This window comes from Notamacropus eugenii, chromosome 4, assembly GCF_028372415.1.
Source record: "Notamacropus eugenii isolate mMacEug1 chromosome 4, mMacEug1.pri_v2, whole genome shotgun sequence".
Taxonomy (NCBI): Eukaryota; Metazoa; Chordata; class Mammalia; order Diprotodontia; family Macropodidae; genus Notamacropus; species Notamacropus eugenii.
The window spans coordinates 225,589,945-225,613,147 of record NC_092875.1 but is presented as its reverse complement, the minus strand read 5'-3'; the positions used below and the strand labels follow the sequence as shown (position 1 = coordinate 225,613,147).

At 35.9% G+C, this 23,203-nt stretch overlaps 1 non-coding gene across 1 annotated transcript; it reads right to left on the bottom strand.

Moving 5' to 3' along the window:
- Positions 1–4,123: 4,123 nt before the first annotated feature.
- Positions 4,124–4,230, bottom strand: LOC140502965 (U6 spliceosomal RNA). Its single transcript, XR_011966682.1, has one exon. It is a non-coding gene; the product is annotated as a U6 spliceosomal RNA (small nuclear RNA).
- Positions 4,231–23,203: the final 18,973 nt, after the last annotated feature.

Below are 23,203 nucleotides of genomic sequence, written 5' to 3'. Positions count from 1 at the left end.
AATTGCTTAAAAAATTTGTGCAAATCCTACATTTTCTTTTCTTGTAATAACCACCTTACCTTGAGCCAGATACTCTTAATTTATAGCCCTATATTTTACTTTTCAAAGTCAAATTTATGGAAAATAGGCTATACTTACTGCTATTACTTTGCTAACTTCTACTCATACCTCAAACTTTGGCAATTCACCTCTTTTTTCTTTTCGATCATTCAATTGAACGTTATCTTCCCAAGGTTTCTGATGATTTCCAAGTTTCCCATTTGAACGAATAAACTTTTCAGTCTTCAACTCTTCTTGATAAGTCTGTCCTCAGCTTCCAATTTCTAAATAGAATTTTCTCCCTCCACTTTTGAGACATTTAAAAAAAAAACTTATTTATTCTTGTTCTTTTCAGGCTCCTCTACTGATTTCTCTGTCTTTACTCACTTGAAATTTAGGCATTTTCCAAGACTCTATACTTCTCTATTTTCTCCCTAGGTAATTTGAGCCACTCCCATGTTTTCAATTATTAGTCCTACATTTACTGCTGCATTATATTTTCATTGCAATCTCTTGCCTGAGTTCTAGTCTCAAATTCCCAATTATCACTTGAATGTCTTGTTGCTTCTTCAGGCACAAAATTTCTGAAATTTATCTTTTCCCTCAAAATTTGCCCCTCTTTCTAACTTCCCTTCTGAGACACTAGCTATAACCTGCTCTCCTGAAGTCTTCTTCTACATGAGCATCTTTGCAAGGTAGCCCTCACAAATCTGGAATGGAAGCCCTTCATATCTCAAAATAATTTTCATACTTTCTACCCCAACTCTTATCACCGTTTCTCTGACTCCTTCTCTGATCCTTTCGGAAGAAAGCAATCAATCCCTCTCCAATATGTTACCCCTCACTTATGATTTTGTCTCATCACAATTAGTAGTTTAGTTATTTCTCTTATCCACCTTACAAGAAAAGAGCAAGCTCCTGGAGAGACTGTGTCCTTTTTCATACTTGTATCCAAGATACTTAGCATAGAATACTGTATATAAGATTCTTTTAATACATATGTATTTAAATTGGATTTGCTGAGTGTAGAACTAGGGCAGGTGAGATGGAGGGGTTAGAGAGTTATTTGTATGCTCCTCTTTACAAGTATATAGAGATGGGTAGCGTTTAAGAAATATATTTCATGTAAGAATAGAGCATTCTAAGGGAAACACAATTCTAAAGCACAGAAAAACCAAAATTAAAAAGGAAAGTAAAACAGTGAATAAAACAAACTCTTATGCAGATTCAAAGATTCTATCATTCCTCTTTGGATCATTACTGAGCAGTAAATAATTACATATCTGTGAAAACTTGACCTTCTCTCATATATGTATGTATGTGCATATGATATAATATATCTGTGGTTATATGTGTATATATGTAAATATGTGATATGCGTGTGCATTATTGAAAATACATGTTGTTTACTGGATCTATCAAAGATGTCCAACTACTAATTTTACATTTCATTTAATTGGCAAAGGTTTCTAAAATCTGTCTTATCAACTATTTGTTAATTTTGACTCTGAAACTAGGTTAGCTTTTCCTTGCTAAAAAAAATATTTTATTACTTTGGCCTTTCATAACATACAACGTTTTTTTTTTTTTTTCAGAGTAGTGTTCTTTATCTTGATTTTTTAAAGTAAGAGTAACTCAGAGAACAAGAAAAAATTTATTTTTAGCCTTCAAAAGTATGCTATTTTTTCTTTCTTTTTTAAAAATCAAATCAATCAACCAACACAAATTATCACAAGCATATTCTGATTCTTATCAAACATTTCAGGACATTTTCAATGACACTGAGCCTTAATTCAGGGTTTCAACAAATTATGCAATACTAAAACAGTCACCGAGTGCCAATATGGGCAAGAATTTCATTTTGTAGCTCACTTTCAATTTCACCATTGCTATTCACCCAAATAAACAGACCTCCTTTGCATTAATGGAAAAAAGGAAACAATTATTTTTATACTATGCCATTTGAAAAGTTTTGTGATTGTAGACAAAGGGCACCAAAGGCAGTGCTATACAGTTCTCACTGTCTCTACTTCTGTATTGGAAACAGACATATGGTAGACCCTTGTGCACTGCTCAGTTTCACTCATTGGGTAGAATGAATGCTCTCAGTGTTTAGCACAGTGCCTGACATGCAGTAGAAACTTAACAAATGTTTGCTAATTATTGACTGACTGATCATGTCCTCAATCAATCTCATCTCTCACTCTGTATCACCTGCTACTCAGGTCATTTATTTTTCACATAAGATATATTATGTTGTAAGCCTTGAAAGGGTAAGGCCTACTAAACGCCACATCTGATTTTAATCTTCTTCAGTGCCTACTCTCTTGTACTGAATAAAGTAGATAACATACAGTAATAGTACAGTTTGATATTAGAGCAAGAAGAGACTTCAGAAATAATCTGAGTCAAAGTCTCTTCATTTGAAAAATCAAGAAATTGAGATGCAGACAAATGAAGTTGCTTTATATATTTTTTTTATTTTGCACATTTTATTTTACTGAAAATTGACATGAATTGTAGAAAGTCTCTGAGCTAAACAGTGCTGGTTCAGATGTGTTCCTTTGGCCATTGAGGGTCCTTTGAGCAGTGACACTTCTGAGCAAGAAGGGCAAACGAGAAGAGGAGGATAAGGAAGAGCCTGGAAAACATGCAGAGTGGGGTCCCTCAAGAGACAGCAGAACAGTGGCAAAGAATTGGGGTGAGGGTGGGGGTGCATGAGAGAAATTAAACACACCTATCATCTAAATATAAATGAATCCAAGAATTCAGGACAGATTGACCACACATGATTAGCTCTTCCTCCTAGCTCTTGGACTGAGCAGAAACACTCTCTTAATCCCCAAGGGTTCAGAAGCTTGCATTAAGGGGGCATTTTTACTCCTATTTGACTTCACTCTCCTGCGTTTCCTGCCACCTGAGTTTAGCAGGTAGATCGATTTTTCATCACTTGTTGAAGGACAGATGATGTCTTTTGAATTCCTCTTCCCTTTAAGAATGTAGGACATTGGCTGAAGACAGAAACACTTGAACTGGCTTAAAAACAAAATCCAACCCAAACCAACCCACTTCTACCACACCTGTGTGTGGTCTCAGATCAGCCGTGAGCACAACTGGCTCATATGGTCTCTGAGACTATGACCTGGTCTCAGATCAACCCTTCATTGCCTCTAGGCACTAATGAGATGGGCAAGACTGGCGTTGGGCTGAGGCTGGGTAAGTGCTGCGGCTGTCTCTGCATGACTGATGTTTGGTCCCCATAAAAGCTGGTTCTCTTGTTCCTTGCTAGGTAATTGACAAGGCACTTGCATATCAGAAAGATGACCTCTTGCCCAGCTTAGGGACACATGACCATGGGTAATGCTTGTAGGAGGGGAGAAACACTGAGACTGTGTTGTGAGACAGTATAGGACCCTAATTCTTCTACAGTGACAGTCTTCTCCTTTCCACTTAGTGAAGATGTTGAAAACAAGATTAAAAAAAGCAGGACACTCACACTCATGCAGCATGCAACAAACTGCAGAATTAATTCTTCTTCTTTGTCTCTTTTGAAAGTCTGGGAGCTCCCTGCCTGCCGTTCCTGGGACAACTCAGTGGCTGACTTCTTCTGTTTAAAAGCATTCATTTCTTCATCCAGAGTCTTCTTTTTGTCCTCCAGCTTCTTCTTCTCCTCTTGGTATATCTTCTTTAGATGGTCAAATTTCTCATGAAACTCTTTCTCAGCTTCTTTGAGCTCTGCTTCTTTCTCTGAGACTCTCTGGACAAATGTTTGTCTCATTCCCTCCTCCTTTCTCTGCAGCTCTTCCTCTTGGTTTCATAGGTGGCCTGCAAACTAAAAGGTTTATTGTCTCGATAAGTGTTCTGGAAGCCTGTCTCCTCCAGTTTGCAGCAACAGTACAGCTTCTGCTCTTGGAGGCCCTCCATGTTGACTTGGATCAGCATCTCCTGGAGCTTCACAAAATTGCAGTGGGCCTCATTCACGATAGCACAATTAGCATGGCCTAGTTTGGTAAAAGGAGGAGTCCAGTGATGGAAATCAAAAGAATTTGTGTTAGTGAATCTAATCACAACAATTAATAACAAGAAAAATATGGAATGCTGTACAAATTTGCATGTCATCTTTTCACAGGGACCATGCTAATCTTCTCTGAACCATTCCATTTTTAGTATATGTGCTACAGAAGTGTACACCAAATGAAACTATTTACCTGATTAACTAATATGCAAGGTTAACATGATTGATTTACAGAAATCCCACTTTCACTCCACACTACCTTGATGTGGGATGTTCAATCATCCAATTTCAATTATGGGTCTTAGACTAAGTACAATGGAAACCTTCTTGAAAACCATTTGATGAAATGATGTCAGTCAAGAGATGTATCCAGTTGCCTGATGAATTTGGTTGTTCCCTCTGGGTCTTATGTATAGGGAGCATATTATTTGAAAGGGAGAAATTCAGGTATTATAGTGTGTCTTACATGAACATTCTTGAGGAGGAATTACCAGGAGGAAGTGGGAAAAGGAAAGGTCTTAGCTTTGAATTTAACTGTATTTCCCTCCCCTTAACTAGAGGAAGACATCGTCAGCTTTGAAAACTCCAGAAGATGCTCGACATCCCATCTTCCCTTCCTTATCTTAGCTGCATCCCAGCATCAACTGTCGGCAGTATCTCTAATGGAGTCCTAGAATCAACAGTTCTATAAGAAATACAGCCAAGGAATTACACCATGCCTAAAAGCAACTTCCTAAGCAACCAACAAATGGGACTTCTAGCAATTATAAGTTACCTATTTGCTTCATGAGCCCACATGTTAATCTATAGGAGTACTTGAAGGAACGTGTTGGTGATATTTTGTACCAACTGTCCTAATTGTGCCACTTTAATAAATAACCTTTTTCTAAAACTACTTGAGGGTGGTTGACTAAATTGATTCTCTGCTGCTAATTTTGAATGGAGGCACACTGGTGGGAGGTTGAGCTGACAGTTAAAGTTAGGTTTATCCCTAAACCATCATGGAAGTATCTATAGAAAACTGAGAAAGAGATGCTGTCAAACTCAGGATCTGACTCATGTGGGAAACTTGGATTTGGGATGAGGATCTTCTGAGCTTACACTAGATTCAAATAAATTATTGTCAAATTTGAGACTAAACAATGATGACCATTTGCATGATTTTCCTATTCATCAAAAGAAGAAAAAAAAATGAACAAGCAACTCTTCGTACCAAGCAAGTTTTCTTGTGATACTGAAATGTCTTCCCAGTTAGTCTTCCTATGTCTGACTGGAAATACATTTACAAAACAAATTATTTTTGCCATAATGCTTCAATTAGTAAGTGAAGAGCAACTAAGATCATTCCAGTGGCATAAGGCATTTTCAAGAGTTGCTTCAAATCCTGACAAAGTTTTATATTTCCAAGCAGCCAAAGAGGCTAATAGAAAAGCTTGGCCTCCTGTTTGTTAATAATCATGACAATTAAACATTGAAAAAGGAAAATAATGGCCAGAGACACTCCTTGACATTTGAGGGTCACTGGCTTTAAGTTTCTTCTGATTCAATGGGAGCATTTGGTATGAACTGATGTTCCTGTTGTGTCTATTGCTGTGAATATGGGGGCACAGTCCTACTTCAATGGAATATAACCTAGCAGGAAAAAAAAAAGAAATCCCTATGAAGCAGTGAAATCTAAGGCATTCAAGAGAAAATAAAAGGTTATATGAGGTAGCAAAGTCAGAAATAAAGATATTTTTGTTACATAATCTTCTCTAAAAGATCTTACCACCTTGAAATTCACTCATGTTTAATTCGTGTCACACCAGATATGTAAATCACTCTTTCCCACTCACATCACCCTTCTCTTTGCAGACAGCATTGACTTGATAACAGATATACTGAAATCTTCCAAGTGCATTTTGAGTTTAAAAAATGACCAGACTAGACTTGGAACTTCATAATAACGCATTAACTTAAAAAAATGATAATAATAATTTCCAATGGTTTTCTAAGGCAAAATGCCTTCCACAGTCAGAGAAAGAACTATGGAATTCATTTGCAGAATGTAGCAGATCATGTTTGTATATGTGTGTGTATTATGTTTTGATTTCTTATATGATTTCTTCCATTTATTTTAGTTCATCTATACAGCATGACTATAGTGAAAACATATTCAATAGAAAAGTATATGTAGATCATATATAGAATTGTATGGTGTCTTGGGGAGGGAGGGGGGTAGTAGGGGGTAGGTGGGGGAGTAAAAATCTAAGCCTCTTGGTAGTGATTGTAGAACATTAAAAAAACTGCTCAAAAAAATTGCTCAAAAAATGACCAGACTGATTCTGGACCATAGTTTTATAGGAAAAAATGTCACCAGATATTTTGTTGCATATTTAATAATTTTGTAGACTTGATTCTGCACAAGAAATGCAATAGGGATTTGTTTAGGACTTTAGAAATATCCACCTAAAAACAAACAATATCTATCCCCTCTTCTAAAGATACCATCCAGAATTTTAAAATGAGGATGGCTGAACAATATTTTGAATGAAAGTTGGAGACAAATAATGTCTGCAGTTTAACATGTTCCTTTTCTAACACTACTGATTTTTTAAATCACAGCCATGGTTCATTAGAAATGTCTCAGAAATGAGAACAAAAGAGTGTGGATTATGAAGATATAATGTCTCATAATCTTTAAAATGTTTCTACCCTCACTGCTCTTTATAGTTTTTTTTTATGTGTTCTTCCTAGTAATCTTCTTTTTTCCATCTTTCTTTCACAGACTATCTGCTGACTTTCTCAGCTATCCCATTGTCTCAGTCATTCTTTTAAGTATCTCCTTCTCTGTATTTTTCTACTTCTTTGCATAATCTTTTATTTCTTCACTTTCATTTCTTAAAGAGTTTACTATAATTCTACTTCAAATGTTGTGAAGAGAAAAAAATAAAATTATGCTAGAGGCAAAATAATATATTTGTAGAATTACTATCAACAAGCAACATTTATTTGGTATGCAACATTTTATATAAGTTGTGAATCTATCAGTACATCTGTTTGTGGTGTCACCAAGAGTATCTTGGTTAACTTCACAATCTCAAAGTCTAAGAACTCTGTACAAAGTCTCGTAGTGTCTCTCATTTTTTTACTTTAATTATATTTACTCAAAAAAGTGTAAAGAATAACTTTGCCCTTGAGGGCAGAGCCAAGATGGTAGAGTGAAAGCAGGGACTTACCAGAACTCTTCCACAAAATCCTTCATATACCTCTAAAAAGTGAATCTGAATAAATTTTAGAGTGACAGAGTCACTCTAGGAGACAGAAGATGACAGATTTCCAGCCCAGTACAGCCTAGAAGGTTGACAGGAAGGATCCGTTATATGGGGCAGGGGTAATAAAAGAGTGCATGGACTGCACTAGCACAGATTTGGCCATAGCAGAGTGGGAGCACCCTGTGCAGACTGAATTACCAATGGCATTGCTTTCCCAAACCTTGCAGCATAGGATAGAAGTCTTGCAGAGCTGGGTGAGAGAAAAGTATAGGTCCCATGGCAGTAGTAACAGTTACCCCTGGGGCTATTAGCCCACAGAATAAAATGTTTGAAAGTCACCTATTTGAACTTCTGGGAACCAAGATGGCAGAATAAACTGTAAGTACTCTCACCCACAAGTTGATCTTTAAAAACCCAGAGAATATTGCCCCCAGGCACAATCCTGGAATAGTGGGACCACCAGAAAGGGTACAGTAGTCTTTTAGTTTGTGAAGTTTAGAAGCTCAACAGGAAAGGTCCCTCTTGCTGTGGCTGAAGGGGGTCATTGCAGGACCAGAGGCATCCCAGCAGTTCCCACTTCAGTGGACAGACAGGAGGTCTTGAGCCCCAGGGGGTGGAACTAGTAAACACCAGCACTAGGACTCCAGGCATGCCTTAACACTGCCAGAGGAATTGGACAAACACCAGCACAGATGAGGATCCACCAGCTATTGAGCCTACCTGTGCTCTAGCACAGCCCTGGAAGAGGAGGAGACCTCCAGAGGCAGGATCACTCCTCCCCCACATCTCACAACAGGAGCTTTAGTGTAACCTGGGGGAAACTCAGAAAGACTTCACCTGTCCTTGGCCTTGGCAGACACCAGTCAGATCAACACCAGGTAAGCTGCAGCAGTACATAGCTTCTAGCTGACAGAACTAGAGGCCACAGCACACAAAGCCAGTGATCAGATCCCTAGCTTCCAGCACAATAAACATAGAACAGGACCCACTGAGCCCCAGAAGCACAGAACAATTTTAAAAGACAGAAAAAAGTTAATCACTATGAGTAAGAAGCAAGTTAGTAAATCAAAGACCATAGAATCTTGCTATGGAGAGAAGGAAGATCAAAATACAAATTCAGAAGAGGACAGCATTGACAATATATGCACATCTGAAACCTCTAAAGGGAATATGAAATGGTTTCAAGCCCAAAATGCATACCTGGAAAAACTAAAGAAGAATTTTAAAAGCCAAGTTGGAGAGATAGAAGAAAAAGTGACTAATGATTTTAAAATACAATTAACAAAATGAAAAGAAAAAGAATTCATTGAAGAGAACAACTCTTTAAGAAGTAAAATTAGCTAAGTGGATAAGGAGGTACAAAACCGTAACAGAAGAAAATTCCTTGAAAGGAAAAATTGGACAAATGGAAAAGAAAGGACAAAAATCTAACTGAAGAAAACATTTGTTAAAAATTAGAATTAGGGAAGTAGAAGCTAATGACTCTATGAGGCATCAAGATTCAGTCAAACAAAATCTAAAGATTGAAAAATAAAGGAAAGTATAAAGTATCTCCTTGGAAAAACAACTGACCTTCAAAATAGATCTAGGAAAGAAAATCAAAGAATTATGGGTCTACCTGGAAGCCATGATGAAAAAGAAAAGAGCCTGTATAGTATGTTCCAAGAAATCATCAAGAAAAATTCCTTGAGGTCCTAAGATGCAGAAGGCAAAATAGTCATTGAAAGAATCCATCAATCACCTCCTCAAAGAGATCCCAAATTGAAAACACCAAGGGATACTGTTGCCAAATTCCAGAATCATCAGGTCAAAGAGAAAATACTGCAAGCAGCCAGAAAGAAAAATTCTAGTATCAAAATCTACAGTCAGGATCACACAGACCTTGCAGTTTCTACAACAAAAGAATGGAAGTGTTGGAATATGATATTCAGTAAGGCAAAGGAGCTAAGGCAACAACCAAAAATTAACTACCCAGCAAAACTGAGTATAATCCTTCAGGCGAGGAGATAGACATTCTATGAAATAAGGAATTTCCAGACCTTCCTGATGAAAAGGTCAAAACTCAATGGGAAATTTTATATTCAAATACAAGACTCAGTAGAGGCATGAAAGGTAAACAGGAAAAAAAACTTGTTATTCAATAAGGACAAAATGTCTAAAACCCTATATGGGAGGATGATATTTGTTAATCTTGAGAATAATATATTTATTATGACATTTAAAAAGAATATACATTAATAGAAGTTGTGAGTATAAATTAACTGATGTGATGTTTAAAAAAAGCAATTAATGAGTACAAAGGGATTGTAATGGAAGAAGAGGAAAGGAAGAAGCAGAAAAGGATAAATTATATGACATGAAGAGGTGCAAAACAAATTACAGTAGAGGGAAGGAAGGGAGAGAAATGAACATTGTTTCAACTTTGCTGTCATTGGATTTAGTTGAAGAAGAGAATAACATACTCAGAAAAGTATAGAAATCTAACTTGCCCTACAGGCAGTAGGAGGGGAACAGAGAAAGAAAGGGGAGGGGTTGGTTAGAAAGGAGGAAGAAGTTGTAAGAGGAAAGGGGAAAACAAGGTAAGGGGGCTGATAGACAGAGGAAAGATGGAGAGAGGTGGTGAACAAAAGTAAAGCTCTTTTGAGGAGGAGAAGGGAGAAGGGAGATATAAAACTATAAATGCAAGGGGCAGATAGGATGGACCAAAAGACACAAATCATAATAATTATTGTGAGTGCGAATGGGATTAAATCTCACATGAAATGGAGGCAGTTAACAGAATAGATAAAAACTATAATCCCACAACACATTGTTTACAAGAAACACATTTGAAACAGGGAATACATACAGGATAAAAGTAAAAGGCTGTAGTAGAATATATTATGCTTCAGCAGAAGTAAAAAAAAAAAGCAGGGGTAACAATTGTAATCTCAGAGACAGCAAAAGTAGATCTAATCAAAAGAGATAAGGAATGAAACTATATATTGATAAAATTCACCATATACAATGAAGTAATATAATTACTAAACAAATATGCACGGTGTTATAGCATCCAAATTCTTAGGGGAGAAGTCAGGAGAATTATAGGAAGAAACAGACACCAAAACTATACTAGTGGAAGACCTCAATCACCCTCTCTCTGAACTTGATAAATCAAACCTCAAAATAAACAAGCAAGAAGTTAAAAGAAGGTGAATAGATAGATGATAGATCTCTAGAGAAAATTGAAGGGGGATAGAAAGGAATATCCCTTTTATCTCAGTGTCACCTTGCATGTACACAAAAACTGACCATGTACTAGGGCAAAAAAACCTCATAATCCAGTGCACAAAAGCAGAATTGGTCAATGCATCCTTTTCAGATCATTATGCAACAAAAATTATATGTGATAAAGGTCCATGGAAAGGTAGACCAAAAATTAATTTGAAACTAAATACTCTAATCCCAGAGAATGAGGGGGTCAAACAACAAATCATAGAAACAGTCAATAACTTCATTCAAGAGAATGCAAGTATGAGACAACCCACCAAAACTTACAGAATGCAGTCAAAGCAGTTCTTAGGGGAAGTTTTATATTTCTGAATGTTTATATGAATAAAATAGGGAAAGAGGGGATCAATAAATAGGGCATACAACTGAAAAAACTAGAAAAGGAACAAATTGAAAAGCCTCAATTAAATACTAAATTAGAGATACTGAAAACCAAAGGAGAGGTTAATAAAATTGAAATTAAGAAAACTATTGAACTAATAATTAAAACTAAGTGTTGGTTTTATGAAAAAACCAATAAAATTAAAAAAAAATGTTTAGTCAATTTTACTTATAAACAATAAAGAAAAAAATGAAGTTATTAGTGTCAAAAATGAAAAAGGAGAATTCACCTCCAATGAAAAGAAACTAAGACAAATAACTTAAAATTATTTTGCCCAATTGTATGCTCATAAATTTGACAATTAGTGAAATGGATGAATATTAGAAAAAACATAAATTTCCATGATTAACAGAAGAATAATTTAAACACTTAAATAACTCCATCTCAGAAAAATAAATTGAATAAGCCATGAATCAACTCTCAAGGAAAAAATCTCTAGGGTCCAATGAATTTATAAGCAAATTTAATCAAATATTTAAACCATTTATTTCAATACTATATAGACTATTTGGGAAAATTTGGGGAAAATGAATCCTATCAAATTTTTTTTATGATAGAAACGTGGTACTGATGTGTTTCCAAACCTGGAAGAGCCAAAAGAGAAAAAGAAAATTATAAACCAATTTCCATAATGAATATAGATCCAAAAATTTTAAATGTTATTAGCCAAAAGATCACAGTAACTTATCAAGAGAATAATATACTTTGATAAGGTAGTATTTATACCAGGAATGCAACAATGGTTCAATGCTAGGAAAACTATCAGCATAATTGATCATATCAACAACAAAAGTAACAGAAACCGTACGATTATCCTAATATACATAGAAAAAATTTTTGACAAAATACAACACCCATTCCTATTGACCACACTAGAAAGCGTAGAAATAAATGGAGCCTTCCTTAAAATGATAAGCAGCATATCTACCTAAAACCATCAACAAGCATTATATGTAATGTGGATAAGGTAGATGCATTTTCAATAAGACTGAGGGTGAAACACGTATGTTCATTATCACCACTGTTATTTAATACGGTACTAGACATGCTAACTTTACCAATAAGAGAAGAAAAAGAAATTGAAGTAATTAGAGTAGGCAAAGAAGAAACTACATTATCATTCTTTGCAGATGATATGGTGATATACTTAGAGAATCCTAGAGAATCAAGTAAAAAACTGTTTGAAATAATAAACAATATTAGCAAAGTTGCAGGATAAACCCACATAAATAACTAGCATTTCTATATATTACTAACAAAGCCCAACAGCATGAGATAGGGAAATCCAATTCAAAGTTGCTATATTCACTATGAAATATTTTGGAATCTATCTACAAAACTCAGTGACTATATGACACAACTACAAAACACTTTTCACAAAAATAGTCGTATCTAAATCATTAGAAAATCATCAGTTGTTCTTGGCTAGACTGAGCTAATATAATAAAAATGACAACTCTACCTTAATCAATTTCCTTACTCAGTTCCATACCAATCAAACTACCAAAAATTGTTTTCTAGAGCCAGAAAAGCTAATGTCAAAATTCATCTGGAAGAACAAAAGGTCCAGAATATCAAAGGAATTAATGAAAATAAATGCTAGGGAAGGTGGCCTATCCCTACCAGATCTCAAATAATATAAAGCAGTAATCATCAAAACTACTTGGTATTGGCTAAGACATAGATGGGTAGATCAGTGGAATAAGTTATGTACACAAGACAGGAGTCAAGGATTATAGCAGTCTACTGTTGGATAAACCCAAAGACCACAGCTCCTGGGATAAGAACTCACTCTTTGACAAAATCTGATGGGAAAACTGGAAAATAACGTGTCAGAAATTGGGCAGAGATCAATGCCTGATACTGTATATCAGAATAATTTAGTTATAAAGGCTTATATCATAAACAAATTGGGAGAGCAAGGAATAGCTCATTTGTAAAATTTGTGGAGAATGGTGAAATTTATGACCAAAAAGAGATAAAGAACATTATGAAATGAAAAAAGAATAATTTTTAGTACATTAAATTTGAAAAGATTTTGCACAAAGTCAATACAACCAAAATTAGGAGGAAATCAGAGAACTGGGGAAGAATTTTTACAACTAGTATCTGTGATGAAGACCTCATTTCTAAAACATATAGACAACTGAGTCAAATTTACAAGGACTCAAGTCAGTCCCCAATGGATAAATGGTCAAAGGATATGAAAAGGCAGTTTTCAGAGGAAGAAATTAAACCTATCTATAGTCATATGAAAAAATACTCTAAATAATTATTGATTAGACAGATGCAAATCAAAACAACTCTGAGCAACCATGTCACAACTACTAGCTTGATGCCTTCTATAATATCTGGCTCTTTTCATGGTGGCCAATACCTGGAAATCAAGGGGATGCCCACCAATTGGAAAATGGCTGAATAAGTTGTGGTACATGATTGTAATGGAATACTATTTTGCTATAAAAAATGATGAACATGCAAACTTCAGAAATACCTGGATAGAGTTATGTGAACTAATGCTGAGTGAACTGAGCAGAATAAGGATAACATTATACACAGTAATAACCACAGTATGTGAGTACTGTTTTTGATGAACTTAGCCCTTCTCAGCAATGCAAGGACCTAAAACATTTCCAAAAGACTAACGATCCAAAATGTTATTCACATCCAGAGAAAGAACTATGGAGTCAGAGTGCAGAATGAAGCAGACTATATTCTCTTCTGTTATGTTTTGTTTTGTTTTTCTCATGGTTTCTCCCATTCACTGTAATTCTTCTATGCAACATGACTAATGTGAAATGTATTTAATGGGAATGTATGTGTAGAGCTCACATAAAGTTGCATGTCACCTTGGGAAAGGAGGTGGAAAGGAGGGGGAGACAACTTAAAACATGTGGAAGTTAATGTTGAAAACTGAAAACAAATAAATTACTACTGTTTGGGGGAAAAAAGAATAACCTTGCCCTATACTGGTTGAGGATAATTGCTATAAATATTTTATTGAATTGTAAGGTGCTATGTTGTTTTGCTATGTGTTATTGTAATTTTGAATTTGACCTTTAAAGGATAGTGCACAAATCCAGCAAAGAACTAGCACTGAAATGAGGATAAAAAAGACTGCACCTAAAACAGAAGTTACACACAGAGAATTGTGCTCAGCTTCCCACAGAGTGAATTTTGTGTAATGACAAAGTCTCCTCATGCTTTCTCAGCTTAAGAGATAGTTGCAATGGAGAGAGAGACAAAGAATGACAACAATATGTTGGCTGGGGTGGGAAGAGGAAGGTTCACTGTATGGGAAAAGAAAGGTCAGGGACCAAACAGCAGTGGTGGAATGGAGAGAAGACTAGAATTAGTCCCCTGAAGAGAAGAAACATAATTCCTTCACCCAGCTTTCTAGAAAGATGTTGCATAGAGAGCCAAGATGGCAGAGTAGAAAGACATATATACTCTAGCACTTCCCCCACAGCCCACAAAATACCTGTAAAAAAAATGACCCTCAACAAATTCTAGAGCAGCAGAAGCCACAGAACAACAGAGTGAAAGAAGTTTCCAGCCAAAGGTAACCTGGAAAGCTGACAGGAAAGGTCTATCTCATGGGACACTGAATAGAGCAGAACCCAGCCCTGGTCACGTGTCGCTGGGAGGAACAGGACCTGAACAGACCTCCAGGACAGAGTTCTCAGCAAGGAGGGTCCCAGATACCTCAATCCACAAGTGAACAAACTCCAAAGGTAAGTGTGGGAGGGCTTTCCCAGCAGGGCAAGAAGAGAAAGGGATTCCTGAGGGCAGCAGCAGCAGCAGCAGAATGCAGGCAGCTTAAAGCTTCTGGTGGTAGGGAGAGCTAGTCTAAACCTCAGCCCTGAGTGATGGCCCCACCCCCCACCCCAAAGCCCCAGGGGGAATCAAGCAGCTGAGTCCAATCTCAACCTTGAATATGCTACTGAGTAGAGAAAGGGCAATAGGATCATCATCTTGATAGAGGATTCAGAAGTTAAGTAACTGGCTGGGAAAATGCCCCAAAAAGGGAAAAAATTGAAGACCATTGAAAGTAACTTTCTTGGTGAACAGATGTCTCCTCCCATCCTTTCACATGAGGAAGAACAAGGTGCACTGCCACAGGAAGTCAAAATCCCTGCCTCCAGGGCCTCCAAAGGGAACTTAAATTGTGCTCAGGCAATGGAAGAGTTTGAAAAGTGAGTTAGCAGCTTGCTAAAGAAGAACCAAAAAAAAGCTGAGGAAAATAACACTTTTAAAAAGAGGCTAGCTCAATTGGAAAAAGAGGTCCAAAAAGCTAATGGGGAGAAGAGGCCTTAAAAAGCAGAATTAGCCAAATGGAGGAGAAGGTTCAAAAGCTCACTGAGAGAACTGAGTTCAGGGAAGCTAATGTCTATGATATAAACCAAGAAGTTAAAAAACAAAACCAAAAGTTTTAAAAAATAGAAGATAATGTGAAACATTTCATTGGAAAAACAACTGACCTGAAAAATAGATCCAGGAGAGACAATTTAAAAACTATGGGACTACCTGAAAGCTACGATCAAAAAAGAGCCTAGACATTATCTTCCATGAAATTATTGAGGAAATCTGTCCTGATATTCTAGAACAAGAGGGCAAAATAAATATTGAAAGATAATGCAAAGTTCTTGAATAATGCCAAGTTTGCAAAGTAAACTTAGGAGTACTGGGAGGAAGAAGCAGCAGTAAAGAACAATCATGAAGTGGGAAAATGTACTCAGACTTGATTTTCACTGAAAACATGAATTATACAGGCTGTGCAGTTCAAACCACTCAGAGACAGACTCTCACAATCCCATAGGAGTTGTCATCAGAAGATAGCACAGGATGACACTGAAAGTTTAGAACAGTATATAATTCCCTGAAGGGAAGGGCAAAGAAGGCTTGTCTTCATTTTTACGATTACAAGTATGAGACCTTTAGATTTTGTGCCATGAAATAAAGTTTACACTGAATTCAATATATATTGTTAGCTTGGGTACTTCCATGAGCTTTCTCTGAGGATATCTAGATTCAAAACAAGTTTCAGAGTTCCCAGGGTAAACCTGGGAGGAAGTCATGAAGAAATTATAGATATTCTCCCTAAATTCTACCAGGTCTTTTAAAGCCAGAATCTGTACTTCTGGACACAGGTTAACATACACCAAATATTTACCTTGGAAATATCTACCTGCCCAAAGAAAACAGACATTTCTGCCATCTACCGCAACAGAAGACTACATTCAATCAGTTTTACAAAGAATTTCCATAGGGTATGGTGGGACTGATAAAAAACAAAATTAACACAGTCAGTATTTTTTTTCTGTGTAGGCTTTTTTTCCCTGGACCAACAGGTGTATTAAAATTCTTAACTTGCCTGGATAATAGGTAACACATTGTAATAACCATGGGAAAAATTCTAGCCAGTAACAGCATGTATCTTTCTTTACATCTGTAATTTATCATATATTATCCTTTTAAAGAATCTAAAGTGGTTGAACTATCAAACCTAAAATTGGAGGGATTACCTGTAATCCCTAAATGCTTCTCCTGAAAACTAATGATTTGAACCCTTACTGATAATGTACAGCAGAAAAGTAAGGAGGCAACACCTGTCCAAGTGTGATTGCTCACCTTCATTTTTAGCCTTCTGAGAATTTTATTCTACAAGGTGATTCAGGCTCTTATTTGAAATTAGTCATCTTCCCAATAGCTTCTAAGTTGGTCACATTAAAAAAAAGCAATCTGTTCTAGCAGAACTCTGGAATTGTGTTTCACTTTATGAATCACTATTCTGTAATGTAGACTGATTTAAGAATTTGTTCGATCGTTGTACAAATGATGAATACTCCTCTTTTATTTATCTTCCTCTTAGATGTCATAGTCATCTGTTGCCTGCTGTTGAGAATCAAAGTATATGCCCAAATCATCTCTGACTTATGGTCAACTACTAGTTAATTTTATTTTTCATCATAAAAGTAAAAGGCAGAAGAGCAAGATGAGGGAATGTTTCCTGGTTCACTGGGCTACTCACTTGGCAGCACAAGTTAAATTCCAGAGAAGAATCAATGCTAGATGTTAACCCACATATCCAAGGAGGTTCTTCATAACAGGTATTAAAGAACACAACTTTAAAAATAAAAATGAATTTAATATTAGTTTCATTTTCCAAAGAAATTTGACATTGGAATGAAATGAACTGAGCAGTCATTGGTCGCATTATTTGTTTAAGAATAGGCTCTTTACGTTAATGTAAAGATTTTGATGTGTGTATTGACTGGAATCTATGAGAGCAAGGATCCTGCCTATCACAATCCCTTGCATAGAAAGAAATCAAGAAAATGTAAACGGCAGAAGTGGAACAGAATGAATAGAGTAAAAGGCTGTAAAGGGAGAAGCTGTCTTGTAAAATGACTGTTTCATGATGGAGATCAAGAATTCTTCAGAGGATAGTCAGTTATAGAGATATTCATTCATCCAGGAAACCCTGCAGAGTCAAATGAGACTGTTTTCAGATAGTTTTGTGAAATGAACTTGGCAACTGTATGAAAAAGCTCTGGTTAACTAAGAGACATTTTAGGAGAATGATCTCCATAGTCTTTTCTAGTGCTGAAATTGAACAATTTTGTATTCTATGTCACAAGGGATGCCCATCTGTTTGAAATATTCTACTATGAAACTAATGAAACATTAGCATACTATATACTACTTGGCATTTGCAATTGGATTAGTTTGGAAATATAGGAAAGATGAGTGGAGATGTCTGTGAAAGAGATATCAAGGACAAAATATTATTGTGACAAATGAATCCAATAAATAATAATAATAGCTTACCTTCATGTAGCATTTTAAGGATTTCAAGATACTCTTCTTACAACAGATTGGTAGGGTAAGTCATGAAATAATTATTCATGTCATCTTCAATACAGATCAGAAAATATAGTTTCAGAGTAATTTTGTGACATCCACAATCACACCCCTAGTTAATGAGTCAGGATTTAAACTTCTCTTTTGATTTTAAATTCATTCCTTATTTTTTCCACCATGCTCAAAGAGGGACTTACAGACATTTCTATTATTAGATGGTGTAGTCTTCCTTTTCTTGGATCACCACAGAAGGGGAATTTGCAACAAAATCATAGAAATAATAGTTCTGGTACGCAGACATAATTCTGATGGACTCTGACAAAAAATAGTGTAATCAGCAGAATTTCTATTATTTTGCATGCCAGTAGAAAGTGATAGCACAAAAAATTACTAATAATAAATTGAAATAGTTTGTTAAAGAAACATGGACATTGGAACAAAGCCCTTTAGAATAAAAGGGCAAAACCTAAACATGTTTGCCATCAGTTTGTGTCAATCAAAGTGTATAATAGTATTGTGGATAATGTATTTGAAGAATTTAAGAGGAAAGCACAAATCTAAGGTAAGATACACTCTGTTTTCGGGAGAGATAGCAAATAGGGATAAACTAGAACAATAAAGCCCTTTTCTCTTCCTGCTGAAGAAATATCGCTACAGTAACAAATAAGGGGGCTGCTTAGAATTACTGATGTGAAGGATATATAAAGTGAAGGAGTTAGATATGATGACCTCTCAGGTTCTTTCTAACTCATAACCTATGATCCTATCAGTTAATCTTAGGACTCGGCGAATTGTATTACCTTCCAGGGAATTCTAGTTCATCCTCAAAAACAATCTAGGAAATTTTTACATTTTGATTATGACTTTTATCTTTCACTACTTTCTAAATTACATCTGATCATTGAATTTCACCTTGAAATACTTGAAAGAATGTCATTCTTTGTTGCCTGCGACTGCTTGGTTCCTTAGGTTCATTGATTCAGGAAACTTAATTCTTGTGTTATTTCTTTCTCACTTTTCTTGTAATGTCCAAAAATTTGAATCTATTCTTTCATTTTATCTGTGTACTCAAACAAATCTTGGTCCTTGAATCTGCCCCTGCTGTTACTGTACCATCATGGAATAACTGAATCTGTGATCTTTTCTTTCTAACCAATTGCCATATAGTGTCGGACACAATAATTAGCTTTGTAAGGTTTGTTTATAAAGGGAAATGAGGTTATAAAAATTCAGAAACTATGTACTCTAGAGCAAAGTGATTTAAAGCATTGTAAAACAAAACTACCATGTTAAGAATTGGTAACACTGTACTAACAGGTTCCCCTAACTGAAAATTTTCTTTCTTGATGAATTAACATTTCTTATGCATGCTGTAGAAATTCTTTATTAATTATAGGTTGGACTAGATGGCCTATGAACTTCTTTCTAATTTGAAGATCTATGATTTTTGTTTGATTGGTTATACTTCTCCAGGCCTCTGCTTGACCCATCAGGATCATCTTTCTGCCTTAAATATCTCTTCCTTTATGATCCACAGATGAGAATGATAGATACATTTCTTGTCAGGACATTCTGAACATTCAGAACATTCATTTCCAACTGGGGTTTGGCCGACTGGACCTTTTGGTCTGTTACTCATTGGTGCATTCTATAATATCTGGCTCATCTGGCTGTTCTCAATTAAGACGCCTCTACATAGTTTTGTGACTTGAAATTTTTCTGCTAACATTTCTACCTGATTTCTGAGAAGCAGTTTGGTTTAGAGAAGAGAGTGCTGCCTTGGAGTCATGAAGAACTATGTTTAAATTTCAACTCAGAAATTTATTATCTGTGTGACCCCAAGTAGGTCACTGAAGCTCTCTGATTTTCAGTTTGCTTACCTGCAAAATGAGGGCAGGTGGACCTGATTATATAATCAACAAATACTTACTACCTATAATATGACAGACACTGTGCTAGTCCCAATTTTGCATTTGAGGAAATGAGGCAGACAGAAATTGGGACTTGCTCATGGTCACTATATCTGAGACTACACTTGATCTCAGTTCTAACTGTAGACCCAGTACTGTATCTCTAGAGTAAAAATGAGATAATCTTAGAGGGAATGCGTCAGTACTGAAGGAGAGAAAAACTTGAAGATAAAACTTTAGAGGAATCAGAGGAATTCAGGAGGGAGAGATGAGCAAGAAAGAAGAACATTAAAGGCATAAGTGACAGCCAGTGAAAATGCATGAAGTTGGGAGGTAGTGAATATTGTACAATGAACAGAAAGGATCTTAGAGTAAATGGTGAGGGGAAGAAAACATGAAAAAACTGGAAAGCTAGGAAGAGGCTAGTACATGCAAGGCTGTAAAAGTCAATGAAAAGAATTCATATTCACATAATAGGGAATCACTACACTGTATTAATAGGCAAGGCACACATGAGTCAGAAAGATTTATCTTTCTCAGTTCAAATTTAGTCTCAGATGCTTACTAGCAGTGTGACTTGGGGCAAATCTCTTAATCCAGTTTGCCTTAGTTTCTTCATCTGTAAAATGATCTGAAGAAGATGTTAAATTTCTAATATTTTTGCCAAGAAAATCCCAAAGGGGTCATAAAGAGTCACACATGACTGAAATAACCAAACAACAAGAAATGGAACACATGGACAGATCTTTGCTTTAAGGAAGATCACTTTATTGAGTAAGGGATGGACTAAAATGGTGAAAGAATTGACACATGAAGATATTCCAGGAATGGAATATCTGTAGTGGGGGCAGTACCATAAATATTGTCATGATGATTGGGAAGATGATTGGACATGGGAGATAAGAGACAGTCTGAAGGTAATAATGTTCAGGAAATATAAAACAACAGCATTCTATGATTTTTGGGGAAAATATCTCTCCAGAAATCATAGCCTTTAGATTGTGCTAATTCTATCTCTAACTGAGGCTTGGACCCACCAAATGTTCTGAAGAGATTAATAAGAGACTTCCTAACCCAAGATGGTCTGAAATTAATTACTGTCCCTGCTGTAAGAGAACTGTTTTGGGAAAGACTAAGATTACTCTAAAGTAAAGACACCTCCCATTCACCCTCACCCAAACACACCTCCAAACTTATTCCTATTGCCTCACCTTCAAAAGAAGCAAATGACTGAGCAGCATTAAATGATAAACTCCTTTTGCCTTCTACCCTAAAGCTATACAAAACCCTATGTATGTTCATACCTCCCTCTGTTTTCTAGAGTTGTTAGCCACCTGGCAAGTGCCTATCAGCTGATGCTAATTAAACTTATTAATATCTAGCCTTGCCTCTTGACTTATTGAACTCTAGTCAAACTTTGAAGTACTACTCTCTCAGAGGATCTTAGTATATCTGGGCTAAGGAATTCCCCAAGAAAGATAACACTTTGACAATATTTGAGAAATCTGAAAAAGAGGAAAGTTTAGGAGGAAAGGAGAGTTCAGTTTTGCATATGCTGAGTTTAAGATACTATGAGATATTCAGTTCAATATGTTCAATAGATAATTGTATATTTGAAACTAAAGGTCGGAAGAGAACTTAGGGCTGGATAAAAAAAGAAAAAAAGATCTGAGAACCATTTGCATCTTTTCTTTTGGAGGAGGCAGGGTTTTGCCAGCCACCATGGAAGGATGACATAGCCATTTGGATCCTGACTCTAGCTGAACAAAAGAACAGGAATCCTCTTGAACCCTGGCTATCCCAATAGATAAGCTCTCTTGATTTATTCTTAGCTGGGGAACAGTAGCTAAAATATACCAAAAGGTCTATTTTTATGAGAGGATTTGCTATTCTATTCATTCATACACCTCCTACTTCTTATTCTGGGATTTGGAATAGAAGATTGGGTTCCACTCCATTCTCATCAGTCTTCTCTTTTTTGACACCTTAATTTTTTTTATTGCATTGCTTTCCTTACCTGCTTGGGATATCTTTACTAAAATGGAATAATCTACTCTTAGTTTTATTTCTCACCAGTTAGGTCCGTTATAGATATGGGATTTGAATAAATGAATGAAAATTGTTTATTGGTATTTATTTTGTGTCAAGAAGTATACTAAATGTTAGAAATTCAAATTTAAAAAGCAAAAAACCAAAATAGTCACTGCTTTCATGTGCTTAAATACTAATAGGTGACCAAAACATAACAGAGTAATGACCAGGGAGTAGTATTTTCTTTAGAAAGTTTGTGATATATTGAATGGGCTATTGGGGAAAGACTGACAAACTTTATCTAGCAACATTACCAGGCTTGATCTGGTTAAGATTACAAAAGCAGAAATTCGTACCTGATTCAAGATGAAACATCTACTTTAAAATCATTTTACTATTGTCACCTTGGCCTGCATCTCCAGCAGATTTTTTTAATGTAGTTTGCGTACAATTCATACTTCTATTTATTTCCCATGGAAGGCATGGAAGGTATGCAATGGGGGGATAGGGAGAGTGATACGATTCTTGATGAGGAGAAATACAAGGAATGAGATGGAGCATGGCTATGGTCTAATCAAGAAGTAGTGGACAAAGGAGGCAGCCACCAATCATCATAGAAGGACTAAGGAAAGCAGAATAGAAGTGAGTATATGTGTCATGACAAGATAAAGTCATATAGGCTTTGTTTCATAAGGAGTTTTCTTGTATACTGATTTGTTTAATCATTCAAGCTACATATATTAAGATACTCTTAAATGTGGAGAATCAGCAAAATATCCAAAATGAGGCAAAAAAAAAAAGAACTTTTATTGGTAAAGCTGCTTCTTGCCCTACATCCAAAGTTTACTTTCCTTTTCCTTATCATATCCAGCTTGTGAATTTGTTAACTTTGCTCTGCTTTTGTAAGAATATTATGTGTAACTTAGAAGGCCTGGAAATGATTTTTTTTGTTTTATTTTACATTATCACACCTTTGGTGGGTTGAGATATACAACTACTTCATTATTAACAATTTTTTTAAGTCAGATATGATAGACACTAAATAAATGAGACATGAACTAAAATCAGCAACTTTAGCATTAGGTTCAAGCACATCCATACCTGAATGACTTGCAGAACATGTCCTTGGACTAGCCCCTAATTGCCTTAAGGTTTACTAGAACCAAACAGAGAGCAATAATTTCCTCTCCTTACAGATATCATACAAATTCTATATTTTGCACTGGTTAGTGGAAATGAATTTTAGTCTGTTCAGGGCTCTTGTATGTGTGTGTATGTGTGCATGTGTGTATGTAGTGTGTGTGTATTTGTTGTTAGCCACCTGTCAATAGATATATGATAGATAGATATAGTACCATTCTGATATGCATGTGTATATATGTATGTATGTATATATGTATGTATATATATGAATATTACTCCCATCATCATGCTATTA